General features: G+C 45.5%; 1 long non-coding RNA gene across 3 annotated transcripts in view; it reads right to left on the reverse strand.

Annotated features, from left to right (window-relative positions):
* Positions 1–17,357, reverse strand: part of LOC113989396 — a 47,476-nt gene extending 30,119 nt beyond the window's left edge. For all 3 annotated transcript variants that reach the window (XR_005563380.1, XR_005563379.1, XR_005563378.1), the window contains exon 1: positions 17,092–17,357. This is a non-coding gene — a long non-coding RNA (uncharacterized LOC113989396). The remainder of the gene's footprint in view (positions 1–17,091) is intronic.
* Positions 17,358–17,593: the final 236 nt, after the last annotated feature.

Genomic DNA, 17,593 nt, shown 5'->3' on the forward strand with positions numbered 1-17,593 from the left:
TGCAAATTTGGCTTGAGGGCCTGCAAAAGGAGTTAATACCCTTTCCAACAGATGGTACCACCGTGAGCCTGTCTGGAAACACACTCCTTTGGAGGCAGTGCCAGGAGCTGAGCACACGGTCAGGAGAGCTGAGTGCAGATACAAAGCCCAGGGCAGTCGGGGAGTCACGTACTGTCAAATACCCACACATTTCCCTGCTCCTCTTGGCCACCTTCCCGCTCCTGGTGAGGGAGAGGGACATCCCTGCTGTCTGCCCACGGAATGATGCTGGGACTGAGTGCAGCAGGAGCAGCCCTCCATGCCTGGGCTGTGCTGAGCTGGGGGTGGTGGCAGCAGTGCCACGGTCCCTCCTCACAAGCCCGGTGACCACCCAGAGGGGCACAGACTGTGAGCAGACCTGTCACCTCCCCGCTGTTGTCCCCTGCCAAGCCCTGGCAGGGGTGCTAATTGCTCTTGAACTGCCATGTCAGACGAACTGCAGCAGCATTCCACCTCGGCTGCCTTCCCAGGCTCTGCTGCTGGGTATGCCATCCCTCAGTCACAGAACGGCAACTGCACTAAGGGTGGTCAGAAGCAGCTTCCTAAATAACCTCACAGTCATTCTGCACCCCTTGCCCATCAGGCTGGCTTGTCCTCACCTCTGGGGGCTCTGGAGAGATGCCCTACAGACCTTTCTGTGTTTAATGCGCACGGTACATGAGCCTAAACCTACACCAGGTCAGACCTGAGCTGTAACCAGAGCAAAATTCCTGACCCTGCTTTCCCCATGCATCCACTCTCCACAGCACTTTTATGGGGGTCCATGTGTTTTGTCCCACCCAGATCTCACCTCCCTGTCACTCCACCAAAACACCACCAATTCACTGGGACATTGCAGCCCCCCAGCTCTGCCCCTCTGAGCCACTCCAGGGGCCCTGCTGAGACACCAGCCAGCCACTGCCACTGTTATGATGGTAAGAATTAGTTATATTACCATTATGATGCTAAGAATTAGTTAAATTGCTTGAGAATAATGTACTTATTGAAAGGCATGTTGAAATATCCTTTGACACAGCACCAGAAAAAACAGGGTTGAAACCACTTGATTTTGAAGAGAAATAGTAGCACCAGCACAGCCCTCCCCTCTGCCCAGGAATTTGCTTTCAGTCATATAATTTAAATCTCATGTTTTAGGCACAGTGGCCTGAGTCGAGTGGAACAGCTCTTGATGTTCCAGGATGTGGGTAAACAAGGTAAACAAGAGTGTGGGAGAAATAAATGGGAATGTTGGAGAATTGCTGCTCAGACACTGCTCAACCCTCCGGCACTAAGTGCTACAATTCTTTGTCATAAACACATCAATTACAGTGCTTATATCAAAGCTCTCAATAGATTATACCATTAATATAAAACTGACAGCTGTCGTGCAGCACACACGGCAATGTCACAGCTTCAAAACCTACCACAGAAATATGGGGTTTGATTCTGCAGCACTCAGGTTGGGGCTCAGGCAAACCCTGGATCACATTCAAGGAAACTACTCAGCTACATAAATAAAGACCTCAGAACCAGTGCCAAAACTGTGCTTGTAACACAATTTAAGTACATTATTCTCAAGCAACTTAACTAATTCTTAACATCATAATAACAAGTAATTAAACTGTAAAGCAACTATGGATTTCTCAGTGCAGGTAATACAACATTTACAACAGCAGAATTGCTGTGAAGTTCACTGGACCCATCCAGAGTGACAAAACTGCTTTAAGCAATGGATAAAAAAAAAAAAAACAAACAAAAAAAACCAGGTTTTTTTTTCACAAAGGTAATTGGATGCACAGGGAAAATACAGACTTTTCTTGCAACAGTTCTTCTGTAAACTGCCCCAGTGGAACTGATGGGATAGTTCAGGAATTCAGACTCTGTTCTGCATGACTGAGGCTTGCAAGTCTGGGATATGGCTTGGGCAGCTGGCCTTGGGAAATCAGGGGAAAATCAAATACAAATGCAGATATTGGGGTGGGGAAGAGGTGAAAGCTTTTACCCTAGAAAAGGGAATAGCAACTAAAGCCCATCATGAAAAATATATACATGATAATCATTTTAATTTGCACATTTGGGTTGTAGCCTCTTCCCTACACAGCCTAAACAGAGATTAAAAAAGATAATAATTCATCCATACTTAACACCAACTTAATTTCTTGTAGGATTTTTTACTAGAATAATTTACTCTTACTGTAAAATCCGCATGTGGGAACCTATTGGCTGCCAAAAGCTGAAAAAAGGTTATCTTCAGCTTCTTCTCCCAGGTAAATCCTCATAGTAATGGAGCATTCTGAGGAAAGAAAACCCTGAGATGAAATTTCCCTCAGGAAAAGCTCCTGCAGGGCCACTCTCACCAACAGGTGCTGTGTTGAAGGTGAGGTAAAGCTGAACAATAAATGGAGTATTCCTAGGGTTCCAGACTGGAAGGTGTTCTACAGCAGAGCCAAGGAAAGCATGAGACCTGTTCATTCATTTAATTACAATGCAATGTGATAAATCTAAAGAGAACTCATCCTCTGCATCCAGCAGGCAACTGGAGGCTCAAGGTGAGGAGGTGCTTTCTACAAAGGCTTAAATTCTGCTGCAACACTTAAATCCTCCTCTGAATCTTGCCCTGGGCCATTTTAAATGCACAAACAGATGCAGAATGAGTCTTTCCACAGTAGAAACACCTCTCAAGAGTCTACCCACCTTCCAAACAGCTTTGCATTTTGTTTACTGAGTTTTATTGTCCCTGCTTCCCAAGTGCCTCCTTTTGAAATCTCTGCTGCTTCTGCTACTGTTGCTAATTTTACCTGTTTGGGCTATTTTAAGTTTCTTTCTGCCAGCAACTGTCTTTGAATTCTCTTTTAATGCCAAAATGTTCCCATCATCACCCCACAGACATTCCCAAATCGGACATTTCCATCCTGCCATATCCATGCTGCTGGTTTCACCCTTCCTTCTCTCCCCACCAGGACCCATTCCCATCTGCTGGGGTGTGGGTGCATCAAGAACTCTGCTGAGTTATTTCCCAGGCCTTCTTTTATCTCCAAATTTCAGAGAGAGTTAGAAAGTCTTCCAAAGAAAAGAGGTTTTGCTGCCACAGACACTACGGAAAATCAATTTATTTTTGTTCTTATCTACAGCTTTATCTGCAAGAAAATACCAGTCCAATATTTCAATATACTGCTGCCAGTTCTCATTGCCTGGATTAAACACTCCCATTTTTCCCTAAATTACCAGGCTTCAAATATTTTATTGCCAATTTCAGAAATGGAAAGCTCACACTGTTTAAAAAAAGGTCACCCAATGCAGTACTAGGGGGAATCATGGCTTTAACAATTGAACCAAAACAAAAAGACAGAGAAATTCCCACTGCCTGGAGCACCTGCAGCAGAGACCTCACACCCCTAAGGCCAAACTTAAATCCTATCCGTCAGTTTATAATTGATTTTCTCCCATAAATTACAAGGCCAGGAGGGAATCTGAAAAGGCAAGAGGTGACTGAGAGAACCAGACCTGGTGGCCCTGTCACACGTTGGTGTCCCAGTCTCAGTCCCACCAGTACTCCTGAATCCAGGAGCCCTCAACTCGCCTGTAAGGGCACCCTCCTCCCTGTCCTCACATGAGTATCAGCCAGGAGGAGACAATCAACCTCTCCCAGGGCTGCAAACTTCACTTTTCCAGCATTTTTGTCCAGAATAAGTTCGTATGTGTCCAATGGAGGAACAATAAACCCAGCTCAGGCTTTGTAAGAGAAGGAACTTCATGGGGAAGGAAGATCTGTGAGTCAACACAGCTGGCATAAACCACCAGTACCCTACCCCATACCAACACTAATCCACATCAATACCCTAACCCACATCAATACCCTAACCCACATCAATATTCTAACCCATCAGATGTGCAAACCCCCCAAGCTGGGCGTGAACTCACCAGCCCAGTGCCCAGGCAATGAGTTGTTTTGATGTAAATGTGATCTAAGCACAGCTGCTGCTGCTCTCTGCCATTATTGGAGTTTGTTTCTGTTTACAGGATATTTACAGATAGGCTATTAAGCATTTGAACCCAATTAAAAGCTGCATCATTCACTGGATAATTCACAGGCACTGACCAAGCTGCTCCACTCAGGAGCTGGTAGAGCACTGAAAGAGTTTTAGGTTGGATATTAGGAGGAAATTCTTCCCTGTGATGGGGGTGAGGCCATGGGCAAAGGTTTCCCAGAGAAGCTGTGGCTGTCCCATCCCTGGAAGTGTCCAAGGCCAGGCTGGATGGGGCTTGGAGCAACCTGGGCTAGTGGAAGGTGTCCCTGCCCAGGGCAGGGGGTTGGAACAAGGTGATCTTTAAAGTCTCTGCCAACCCAACCCATTTTATGATGATTTCAAGACTATCTATATTTGCCACAACAATTCCACCTTCCATCCAGTTGGGGAAGGGACTGACAGCACCACACCTCTCCCAGCACAACCCTCATCCATTGCTTTGCACTTCCAAACGTACAACAGTGTTTTCTGATCTCTGCACTGCTGATTCTGAGACTGCTTTTACACTCCATAAATTCCATAATGTGCCAAAGTAAAGATCTCCAAACCATCATCATTTAGGACAATATACATTTAATTCTGTGCAGTAAAGCTGCTCACACTTATTGCAGTGCCTTTCCTGGAAAACAGCTCAGTGTCATTGGAGCAGCAGGGCTCCTGCCTACAGCTTTCCCAGAGCACGGAGCTGGGAGATGGGTCAGATCTGAGCACAGAAAACACAAACTCTGTCAAGGCAGCGGGGCTGCAGCTGCTCCTGCTGAGCCTGAACCAGCTCTGGACAGGCTGCCCTGTGGAATAAAGCAAAGGCAGAAAGGTCTGAGGCAAATGGCCAAGCCAGGCTTTTTGTTTTGTTTTTTTTTTCACCTGAGTGAATTAACACGCTGACAACTCACGGCGTGTTCCGAGCTCAGGCTGTCAGACACTCACTGCCTTGTCTGGAGCAGGTAGAAAAACTTGGGTACGAGAGATATTTGGACCTCTCACCTTTAAAAGCTGAAAGGTGCTCCTGTTTTCCATTCCCCTGGATGCCTTGCTATCATTTCTGGCTGCTCTCCTCACCCTCAGTGGTCTCTGTGTGCTGAGGATGTTTGTCCTTTGCCCTGTGCCAGGACACAGCAGCACAGAAAAGCCAGACACGCACACTCCAGCCCTGGGAACTCAAAAGACTCTAAAGCCTCCCACATCCAGGATGTACACAAGATCTCTGTCCAGATCTTGTCCAAGTCCCAGTCTTGCCACATAAACAACACAGCAGGAAGGTTGGAGGACCACAGGACGTGCAAGCATGTGTCAGCCTTCTGGTACAGGCATCAGGAGCAGCACAAAGCTGGTGCATGGGCTGCCAGGCCAATAGCAAACACTGCTATTGATGTTAGAAAGGGAAAAATAAAAATTCCAGACCATGATGCGTGAATACATAACAAAACAAAGCCCAAAATCCACGTCCTGTGTCCTCATGCCCTGCTAACATACCCTCCCTCTTCCTTCTCCAGCAGAGACATTTCACACACTTTTCCCCTGACAAACCTCTCCTCCCAGCACACTTTTATACCTTTCAGGCCTAACTTGCAGTCAAATTTATTTCCATAAATCCATTGAACTGCAGATTATTGTGCAGTTAAACATTTCCTTTGCTGGCTCCTGTGTGTCTGAGTATTTAAAGCCACTTTCAAGCGTGCTTTGCTATCTCTGCTGAGCACACACAGCCAAGTGCCAACATGGGGCTTGGGGTGTGGAAGAGTCTAGCATGGAATGAAGCTGAACAGAGAAATACTGTCACCAAAGAAAGAAGGGGGGAAAAAGAAAGAAAGAAAGAAGAGAAAAGCTGACAAGAAGAAAAACTGACACTGGAAAAATGCCAGCCCTGTACAGTCAATTTTCAGGCTGGCAGCACAAATGCCATTAAGTGCAAAAGGAAGAGGGTCTCCGATGACAGATGTATGCACAGGCTTACAAAGGGTTGATTAAAAAATAAATAACAATAAAAAAGTCACATCTTTCTCTAGTTAGTGTTAGTAACAATCTATTGCAATTCACAGGCACGACTGTGCAGCAGTTTATAGCCTGCAGTCAAAGAGAGCCCTTCAGCAGCTCCACAGAGCAGAAAACACGTGTAAAACTATTCAGCCTAAAACACCTGGTTTTTTATTCAACTCGAGCTTTTTCCAGGGGCAAATCCCCCAGTTAGCACCAAACTCAAAGGGAAATTTTTGCAGGAGCAGGTCCAGCCTTGACAATTTCGATCCCTCTGGGCAGTGCCAGGGCACCACCATGAACAATGGGGTGCATCACCCTCTTCCCAGTTCTGCCCACGGCAACTTCCCAGTGATGGATCCATTGGCACTGGAGAGTCCTAAGAGAGCACCTAAGCCTGTGCATCCCTGCCCAATCTCTTTATCTCTTGGAAAAGAGGCAGAGGTCCCCATCCTCTTGCTTGGATGGGGCCCTGAGTAACATGGAAAGTGTCCTTGCCCATGGTAGGGGGTTGGAACCAGATTTAGATCTTCAAGGTCCCTTCCAACCCAAAACCATGCTATAATTCTATGAAGAAAGCAGACCTTGTTCACTTTGTCACACAGCTGGCAAAAACATTCTTTATCTATCATTCTATGGAGCTGTACCTTTAAAAATTTCTTGCTACAGAAAGAAGAACTGTTTTCAAGAAGTCAGTTCAAATAAATTCAAATTTCGGGTCTTTTCCTGATGATTATGATACTTAACCTTTTTACAAAAATACCTGTGTGAACTGAGATATTCAGCTGTTAAAAGCAATGTGGACTCATTGAATTATTTCAAACAAATGGGACTCGAAAATTAAGCTTTTAAATGCTATATATATAAAGGAATTTAGAAGTTTAAGGATGTAGATAGTCACCTAGTAGGACTTTTATTCTGAGTGCTTCTGTCAGTATTTAAATATCTATGAAAACTGGCTCATAGCCCCATTTTAGAAATAAGAATATGCAGCAAGGTCTTTAAATGAGTTTAGATACCCAATTCCCATACATTTTGTCCACGGCTCCTAAATCATTGTGTGCTTGTGAAAGGTTTATCTTCCAGCTAAACAGTATCAGTTGTCTGAAAACCATAAATGCAACAACTACCTGCCATGGTAAATTACCCAGGCAGCCCAGCCAGTGCCCAGCCCCATGATTAAGTTCCATGGATTAACAAGCAACTCCATTTCACTGAGCTGACTGTACCAATGCTTTAGCCCAATGCAAATTAAGAAAAATGTGTTGGCATGAGAGTATTTCAGGAGGGTAGGAGCCTGTATTTGTCACGGGCAGAGGACACAGGCAATCACTCACTGCAGCTCAGCAGAGCTGCAGAGACTCTCCAGGACTTTGCTTGGGAGCTCTAACAGCTCTATCAGTGGGATCCAGCAACCAGAGAGTGGGAAAATTCTTTCAAGAGACCGAGCAAAAGTCATCACTGGTGCCTAATATCAGGCTTGGCAAAAAGGCAGAGGGGAGATGGGTGATGCTCTTCCCTGGAGCAGGCAGCTCCTCCCAGCAAAGCCCAGCCTGCTCCAGGGGGAGACAAGAGTGGCTGCACAGCTTGGGGGGGAAGGAGTCAACATCACACATGAAATAATCCAAAGCAGCCTGGTAATAACAGGCTAAAAATAACTGAGTAAGCACACGGCTTATAAAACTCCAAACTCCCTGCCAAGTCTTACCAGAGGAGGACACACACTCCTCCCCCTCCCCAGGCACCTAAATAGACATTGCAGAGGATTTTAAAAAAACACAAATGAATAGGTGACACATCATCTTCCATGTAGAAGGAGAAAGAAATAAATCCCTATGGATTTCCCTGATTTTCTCCAAAGCAGCTGTTGCTGACCACTGAGAGGGAAAGGAGGTCTTACATGGCACTGCAATGGTTTTTTCCTATTCCACTGTGTCAAATGCCTTTAATTCATTTATTGCACCTCGTATAAAAGCCCAGGTCCTGACCCCAGCAGCAAAGGGTGGCCACTTTACTCTCACCCTGTTTTCTGCACAGACATTTATAAATGAGGGACACAGGCCTTTCTGCAGCCAACTCCTTCTCTGGCTTTGTTTTCCTCTTCATCTAAGATAAAAGACATTCTTGATAAAATGTATTTGTACAGGTTTTGCCAACAGAGAGCTGTAGTTAGAGCTGGCTGGGTGACAAAAAACTGGGCTCTTCAAAACACACATTTTAATGACTGCTGGGATTCTCCATGGGGATGGGAAAAGGCCAAAGGAGCCTTGGCACGGCGGGGAGGGGAAGGCAGAGGTTTGTGTCCCCAGCCTGAAGAGGAGCACACAGAGCTCCACAAAAACACTCCCCTGCCAGGGAATGGATCCAGAACTGGGTCCTGCACTTGGGTCACAACTACCCCATGTGCTACAGCCTGGGGGAAGAGAGGCTGGAAAACTGCTCAGGGAAAAAGCCCTGGTTGATAGCTGGCTCAACAGACTCTCCTCTCCCCCTACAACCTTCTTAAAAAATGGCTGTGATCCATACAATTTGACTCCTGACCCTCCCTTTATCTTTGTCTTTTCCCTACAAATTTTAACCAAGCATTTTGGAGCAGCTGTGGCTGCAATAGTGATCCCAAAATACAAATAGTCAACTCCATGAACTGGTAGAAGAGCTGACAAGTACGTCCCATGGGGGAAGAGAGTCTCATCCCATTATCCAGGTAGGGCAGGGGCAAAGCCAAAGCTTTTGTGTCAATCTTCAGCTTGGAAGTAAACTCCAAATACCATTCAGGCAACACAGAATTAAAGAGAAAGCATTAAAAGAAAAAAAAAAGAATTAAAAAAAAACAAAACAAAAAAAAAAAAAAAAAAAAAAAAAAAAAAAAAAAAAAAAAAAACCAACCCACCAGAAGAAAACTTTGTTTTGGGGAAAAAGAAGGATCTTAAACCAAGAGACAGTTAGTTACTGTCCATTCCAAGAACATCTCAAACCTGCCCAGAGGCAAAACAAACAAACCCAATTCTTTGCTGGCATTTGGGACACTTTAATGCCACTTGCCCTGGGTACTTAATTTAATACAAAACAAATCACCCTCGAGCAACAAACAGAAAATTTGCTAGTAAACAAGACAGCTCTAATTATTTAACAGTGGAATCCAGAATAATTAAGCCATGGTATTCAGAGTTGCTAAAAGCTAATTATATAATCAAGTATCCCAAATATTTCAGCTATCTTTTGAAAACCAGAAAGAACAGGTTGTTTAATTTCAAGACCAGAGAGGAGCCGCCATCCCCAAGGACAAGCCTTCAAGGTGATGCATCTTTGCCTTTCCCAGTGGCTGTCTGGGACTTGGACTCCTTCCCTGGAGGCACTGGCTGCCCATTTCAGCAGCTGGTCTCCCTCCAGGCATGTTGCTGGCAGCTGGGGGGACTCTGCTCTCAATTCCCTGCCCTCACTTCCTCTTTGGGATGCTGCCAGGTCTGTCTCACCACACCAGCAATTCACTGCTGGTGTGGGGTCCAGGCTCAGGCACAGAGGGCTCAGCACACCCAAAGCTTTCCCTGCACAGGGCTTTAGGAGCCTCCAGGGGGTTTGGACTGGTGGGGTTGGGATGGAGGACTTGGCAGCAGGAGGGACAGCACAGCCTTGGGGCAGACACCTGGGAGGAGGCTGGCGACTCATCTGCATGGCAGAGAGCCTGGAGACAGCACCGTGCCATCAGGCAATCTTGGCAGCTCAAGGGAGAGAGCTGAAAACTGCCAGGAACGTGTCAGATGCCAGGAAAGATCGAGGCTGCCACGTGCAGCCCAGGACAAAGGAGCCGTGTCCCCAGTGACACTCGGAATTGTAAAGCTGGAACCAAGAGCTGGTTTAGGAGACTGTGGTCCCTGAGTGTCTCATTGCCCTGCCACAGGAGCAATGATGGATGTCACGTGCTCTTGAGAAAAGGGCAGGCAGAGCACCCAGGGTGATGCTTTGCTCCCACATTGGAGCTGAGATCTACCTGCCCATCAGCTGGGTCGGGTGCCTGGCTCTCCAGGAGGATGTGGGACTCAGTTTCTCAAATAACACACCACCCCTCCCCATCTCTGATTGCAATTTCTGCAGCCATCTCTAACGGCTGATCAGCTAATGACACTGGGTTTGTGGTAATGTCACTCCTGGGACATCCTGAGAGCAGCAGGGGGGGATGGCAGGGCTCCCAACCACAGTCCCTGGGGGCAAAGCAGCTGCTAATGAGCACATCAGGCTCCAGATCTCCCCCTCCTCCCGCATCCTGCTCATCAGCAGCCACCACAGCAGCTTTGCAGATGTTTGCAGGTATCTGGGCCTGGTGCCAAATCCACCTACTGACCTTTGAACAAGAGCTATATTGCCGTGACCACGCACAGAGCATCAGCCGCTGCCGAAACCATCAGTCTCAGAAGTGATGATTCAGTCTCTGTTTCCCCTCAGACTTCATCATTACAAGGTCATCAAGCACAGCGTGGTTTAAAACACACATAAAGCAGCCACCAGAGTTCTTAGGAATATCAAGCAGCTACACTATCTGTCTGCAACGCTTCAATCTGGCTGCTGATTAACTCCTGCTTTATATTTAAAATTCCACTTGCCAGAAGAATGTCTGAGGGGGTGTATGAAAGCTGAACGACACGACTGTAATTACAGCCAAATGGATGCTGCATGGGTATAACAGGATGGCTGCAGAAAGACCAGGGGGCAAAATTAAATACTTGAGAGAAGTATTTTATAAAAATGAATGAAACCCCCAAATCACGAGGATTTTAGCTAAAAGCTTTTCAAATGTCTTTAAATTTGCCTCCTGGCTTTAGACTACCTTGTTCAGGTTTTTGCCTGTTAGGAGAGCTAGAAACATGCTCAAAAATAATACTGAGTTCCTCACCTGACCACAGGAGACAGAGAACACAGGCAGTAGGAAAATTTAAGGTATCACATGGCTCAAATTTACATTATGGAAGCTGGCAGCACAAGCCTATGGCATATTCCACAGGCTTCCCTGTCCAAAGGGAAGCCACCAAAGGTGATCCCCCCTCCTCCCCTCTGTTTACTTCCACCGGTATCCACACTTTGACCAAATCCACTCACTTTCTGCCCAATGCCCTCCCCTCCTTCCCTCTCCTCTTTTTTAAACTCTTGCTTTAGATCACTGCATCCACTTTCTGCCAAACCTGCAGGCTTTTCATCTCCCCTTGCAGGAACACATGCAAAGAAGAGTAGCCAAATTACTTTTTGTTCCTCTCTTGAATTTGAGACCTTTCTGCGCTGGTTTTACATCATCTCCATGTCACACAGCAGAGCAAAGCCTGCTGAAGGGACAGATCCTACATGCCTATTGCTTCTCCCATTCATGCCCAGCATCCCTCTTCCATGCAGGATTGGGACCAAACTGCACCAATGCATTGCAATGACATGGCCCTGCACTTCTTGGTGTGCTCAGGGACCTCTAGCCCTTCCCTTGGACCCTTCCTTAGAGATCACTCCCTTTCCGCAGCTGCTTCCCCCTCCAGGCCCACAAAATTCCCATCCCTGCTCTGTAAGGCTCTGTGCAGACCAGTAAGACCAGTACAGCTGCCAGTTCCTTGCAGCCCAAGGGTTGGAGGCATCGCTGCTCTGGGGCTGGTTGTTCCCAGCTGTGAAATGTGCAGAGCTTATTCCAGCTTCCCACGTTCCTGCCGAAACCTCCCTTGTTCGAGCTGACTTACTTATTATTTGAGCTGTTAATTTTACGGTTGTATTAAGTGACTCAATGGATGCCACTAAAGCACATGGTAGTGTGGTTGACTGAATGATTGATTTTACACAGTTGTCTTCTTCCTGCGCTCCTAAGTACTTTTATTTGTGATTAACAAACCTCACCATTTCGCTATTCCACTTCACAGCTCCCTGGCTCTTTTTCAACTTCTTGTTCCTACGTGTTCTTTATGGGGCGAAGATCCTGCTTAGCCACCTCCAAATAAAAATTCTGAAGAAAAATTAAAAAAAAAAAAAAAGGAGCAGTCTGGAAGAGATCAGAGTGTACACACACTTTTAGGAGTTGGTAAAGAAAAAAACCCACAACCTTGAGACATGACACCCCAAATTCTTCGTTGCATTTTTAGTAAGAAGGCAACTTGCGTTGGTGAATATTATAAAGCCGTAATTACAGAGCACCAAATCCCAAGATATATTTATATACATATATATATGTATATATATGATTTAAAGTATCTTGCTAAAACTAAATGCAATTAGAAGACAAGGTTCAAGAACAACCAAAAAAGTCACAGATTTTTGCTAACCTATTGCTGATATAAACAGAGGATCAAGGAAAGTAAAACACAGAAGTAATTAGTAACTTTTTTTCAGAAACATATATCCAAAAGCTGTTCTCATTTCATAAGAATTTGACATTTTCAATTCTTTCTTGCTCAAGTGGAACAAAAATTCAAAATTTTAACGTAACTCAGCTGCAATGTTCCATTTAGGTTATTGCTGGGATTATTATTATTTTAATTTTCTTAATAAAAATAAAAGCAACTCAATATCTATCCCAGTTTTAAAGACAGTTACTTTGAGCCCAGAGAGGTATCTCAGAAAGACAAAGTCTGCCAAGTCCTGAGCCTGCAGCAAACAAGAAGATGCAGCGAGCTTTTGGCAAGATGAAAGTACAGAAGAGAAGCAGTACTTGCTTTAAAAAAAGTCCTTAAAATTGAGGAGGCACAAGATGATATACCATAAAGAAGTGAAAGAGTGGAGGGCTGTGTGATCACATGTTTGCAGACTGCAGAAAGCAATCAGAAGTTTTATAGACATTAGAAAACTTTATACTGCCCACCCAAAAATAAAGCAATACTTTGAAAAAATTTGCCCCCAAGTCTTCCGAGCATTTAAGGGTAGAGCAAGCTGGTGCTCTTGAACTGAGACAAGTAAGACAGATCATATTGCTTTTTAATTATTGTAGGCTGAGGAACACAAAGGGGAAACATAAGTAGAGAGAAAAGCAGAGGACAGTGGATAGAGAAACGTGGGTTTCCAAACTCTGTGTGTGCCCCCAGCCATGAACATCTGCCTGAACACCCAACCCACCACTGAAACTTGCCTCTGCCCCCCACAGATTGAAAGGGTTTGGTCCTGAGAGGGGAGAGGGACACTGGCAAAGAGCACAGAGCTCCTGACACGGGGCTGGGTTGGCATTCCTGAGCAGATGATGTGGACAATGAACAAGCCTCCGGACGCCCAGCCCGGCGCTGCCTCCTCAGGGTTGAGAGCCAGGAGCTACAACCCACAGCCAGTTAACTTGACTAACATCACTGTAATGCCAGAAACACCAAAATCCATGGCCACGAGGCTCCAGAGAGCACCAAGCCTCCCCCAAACCCAGAACAGCACCCCTCCCAGGGCTTGGATCCAGGAAGGAGCTGGGGCTTTGCAGCCCTGAGTTCCTGCCCAAGGGAACACACAGGCTGTGTAGGGGCCAGTTGAGAACCAAAAACGTGACCTGCAGGAGCTGCCTGCTTGGCCAGGAGAAAGCACTGAGCAGGGAGGGGGGTTTAAAGGTTGGCTGCGGAGGGCACAGACCTCACTGCTCCATGTAGGACACGCAGGGCTGAGCCAACTCCTCATCCCAGAGCCAAGACGTTTTTTTAAAGCAGAAGAAGGGGGAGGGAGATCAGCAGTGTGTGACAGCAGAGCTGCCTTCCTCTAATAGCTCAGCAATTTAGGCTCCATTCTCTCTGCGGCTGGACTCAAAATACCTCCTGTTTCCCAAAAGGCAGCCCTAGCTGCCAGCCTGCAGGCTGTGCTGAAGCTATTCTGCTTTGTACAGGATATCTGAAGATTTGTTGTGCTGTTCAGTGGGATTTTTTTTTTTTATCATCATCATCTGGGCCTTCTTCAGAGCATTCATCCAGGAAAAGGGACACATGGGGTCCCAACCCAAGCTCCAGTGATTATTTCACTACATCAAACTCTCATTAGATAAGGCAAAATCAACAAATATTCACCAGGGCATGCACTAGAGAGGAGGAAGGAAATCAAACTATTAATTCAAAGGGCAAGGGGAGCATTTCTGAGCAAAGTATGAAGCTTCTATGGGAGAAAGGCAGCAGCAGTGATGAAGAAGAAAGGGGAGGCAGGAGATGTGATAAAGTCTGAGATAAAAATAGGAAAGAGAAGAGTTTTGAAGAGAAATGAAAAGGAGAATAAGGAGTCAGAGTGTGATAGAGTGGAAAACGTGAGCAAGTAGAGACGAGGTGGGAAGGTCAGGAGGAGTGAAAAGCACCTCGGCAGCTCCACTGAGCAGGACAGGGAGGCTGATACTGGGAGTGTCCCTGAGAAGGGATCCCTCACCCAAACACAAGGGGAAGGGCAGGTTCAAGATATATGGGCAGGAAAAGATCAGAATTTTTGAGAAACAATCCCCTTTCCATGGACAAACAAGGCATGGAAATGGAAAGGAGCCAAGTTACAAAGCACAGATAAAGGAGAGCGATGTCCATGGACACAACAGTGCTGGACACTGCAGCAGGATGGTGGGATGCTATTGCCTCCTCCCTCATCCAACAGCAAACCCAAAAAGCACACTGTGTATCTTCTGACCCACAGAGAGAGAACTTCCTCAGCTCCAGAGAGGGTTTAGTGCTTGTTAATGTTAAGTCATGACAGTGTTAAGACAGCAAGAGACAGGCTGTACATGGGATTAGATTCATCCAGTGTACCCAGGTTCTCACATCTCATAGACCGATGGTTTGAAGGCAAACTTGCTTTCCTTTAAACCCTTTAAACCTTTTTTCATCTAATCCTGTTCATACAGAATCCACTTTTATCTTCTGATTATACTCCTTACCTCATAAAGACTCTGCACAAGTACAGTCCTACTAGTAAGGCATAATATTAACAGCATGCACCACCTTGCCCAGTACTGAACTGCTCCATCACAGTAATTACTGACACAATAGTGCTTGATCTAGTTGAACAAAATCTATGTACATTCACCAGGAACAGAAGTCACACCTGCTAAAAGTCAGATGCATAAAAGCAGCATTAGAAAGGAAAAAAATGCAGATTTGCGAAGGGAAAAAAAATATCTATTGTTGCTGATTTACCCATGTACCAATCTATTTTTGCCTCTAAACTGAAACAGGCTTTTGTTTGGTGACTGACAGATATTTGAGTCACATCAGAGGGGAGAGAATAATCCCCACCTGCTGTCATATTGTTCTCCAGCTGATTGTCCTCTTGATCTGTAGTGCTCACATCACAGCAGGGAGCACATGAGACAGAGAGGAAAAGGGGGTTGGACAGGCAGGAGAGATGTGCTGGAGAGAACAGTCAAAAATGCACAGAATGGCCTAATCAGCAAAGAGAAAATCAGGCTGTTTGCAGGAGGGGAAAAAAATAAGGGAAAAAATGAAAAGAAGGAAATGTTATTGGGTGAGACACAATAACCAGAATCCCACGCTCAGGGATGCAGAGCAGGGAGCTGTGTGAGGCCAGGGCTGTGTCCCCCCTACAACCCACACACCCGGTTTTCTTTAGAAAAACATTCTCCACCAAAGCCTACAATATCTCTGTGGTATAAGACAACCCAAAAAAATCCTGTGCAATCCAGTGTTTCAGCCTGTCCCCACCAGCACAGCACGAGGCAATGCCTTCCCAGCACATTTCTGCAATACTACAATAATCAATCCCCCGTCCTTGCAAGTGCTGTAGCCTCAGCAGTTAGCAAATGCAAACAAAAATCATTGCAATTGTATCACAACTGGCTTAATATATATTTTAAAAAATGGCTTATGTTCATTTTAACTCAATATTTTAATAGCAATTCCAACACAAATAGCTTCAGTAACCAGGCAAGCATGTTATTTCACAGCATTTTCAAAAGCTTATGAGCTGTGATTCCTTAGCAGGTCCCCTGCAAGAGCTGGTTTTTCTTTCACTGGCCTGCAGCCTCTTTTTGTAGAACCCAAATTACTTTGCTGTTATCTATTCTGGATGCCAAACCAGAATATATGGTTCACAGACACCATCTGAAACAAAGCATTAAGCAAAAATTACACAGCATCAGCCTGTGACTGCAGAGAAAGCCTAAATCCGAGCAGTTCTCACTCAAAATGAGCAGGTTTTTTTCTTTTTCTTCCCCCCAATTCTGTGTTTTTATATCATTACTTAGGCCAATACAGAAATATTCATACAATTGATAGCTGAAAGACATGCCCATGGGTTAGGAGAGGTCCTGGCTCACCTCAGAGCAGGTGATGCTCAGGGCTCCCTGTGCATCCTGTCCTGTAGGATGGTGAAGGGACTCTCTGATACCCATTTACATCTCCCCATAGTTGCTGTCCATCCTCAGCTCCCACACCACAACCACCCTTCTGCCAGTCACATGACACAGCCCTAGAGTGGGAAAGCACCTGAGTGCTCATGAACCTCTTGGTAACCAAGGACCAGCCTGTGGCCAAGCACCAAAACAAGAGTTTATCTGCTGCAGGGAGACACAGCTCCTACACTGAAGAGCTTTCCGTTTAAATTTTCAGGATAAATCAAAGTGTGAAAAATGCCAAAAAAAAAAATATTTAAGCCAGATTTTCCGAGCTCTTAATCCTGCAGTTTGGACAGTCCTGCTGTTCCCAGCACTGGGAGTTCACAGCTGCCCTGGCACTCCCGGGCGAGCGCTGGAACCGCCTTCGAAGCAAACGATGCCTTTGAGGTACCTTTTTACATATCAGTTGTTTGTACAAGTGAATTGCTTTTTGGAGTGGCCATGATCCCTCTGGGATCCAGGCTGCTGATCCACTCCCATGGAGTGAGTGCCAAGGCTGCACTGCAGCCCTGCTGCAGCCCAGGGCCCCACACCCCCACTGCTGTCACACCTAAAGCGTCAAAAATGCTGAGTTACAAAAAAAAAAAAAAAGAAATTACAAATTCATGTTCTCCAGGACAGATTTGAGCCACTTTGACAAAAGTCCAGGATAATCATAATGTTTCATTCAGCCTGAGTTCTTTAATGGGGAAGGCTCATTAACATGTAGTCAAACTCAGGCTTCCCCACCTCACAGCACATCACAATCTTACACTGCTCCCTTACCTGCTGCACAGCTTCTCATTAAGTATGACACAGATTTGTTACATTGCTGAGCTGGCTGTAAATTGAACTTGTCATAGTGAAGTGCATGTTTTCCAGTTCTTCATCTCTTTGGTTCCTGTTGCTATAGTGACCATCAGAAATCAGAGCAAAAAAGGCAAAGAGAAAGAAGATCCTTTCTCTGTTTAAATAGCACCTTCCATCCATAACACCGGCAGATTCTTTCATTTCAGCTTTACTTGTTAAGATAACTATTACAAAAGAGATGAGCTCCTCCAGATTGCAGGAACTCATCCAAATCTGCTGAAGCCAAAGACAGTATTTTCAGTGGCTTCAAGGAGCTCTAGATCACGTCTGTACTGCCTAAAAGATGAATTCAATACAGATTTGAAGCATTTTGCAGTTCATTTCAGCTTAAAATCCTCAGTATAGGTATATGCTGATGTCCTGCCTAGAACAGTGACTGATGCTAGGAGCAGAATGGGACATCCATCCAACCATCCAT

This window comes from Pipra filicauda, unplaced genomic scaffold (genome assembly GCF_003945595.2).
Source record: "Pipra filicauda isolate LSUMZ 115617 unplaced genomic scaffold, ASM394559v2 scaffold204_size1372650_pilon, whole genome shotgun sequence".
Classification (NCBI taxonomy): Eukaryota; Metazoa; Chordata; class Aves; order Passeriformes; family Pipridae; genus Pipra; species Pipra filicauda.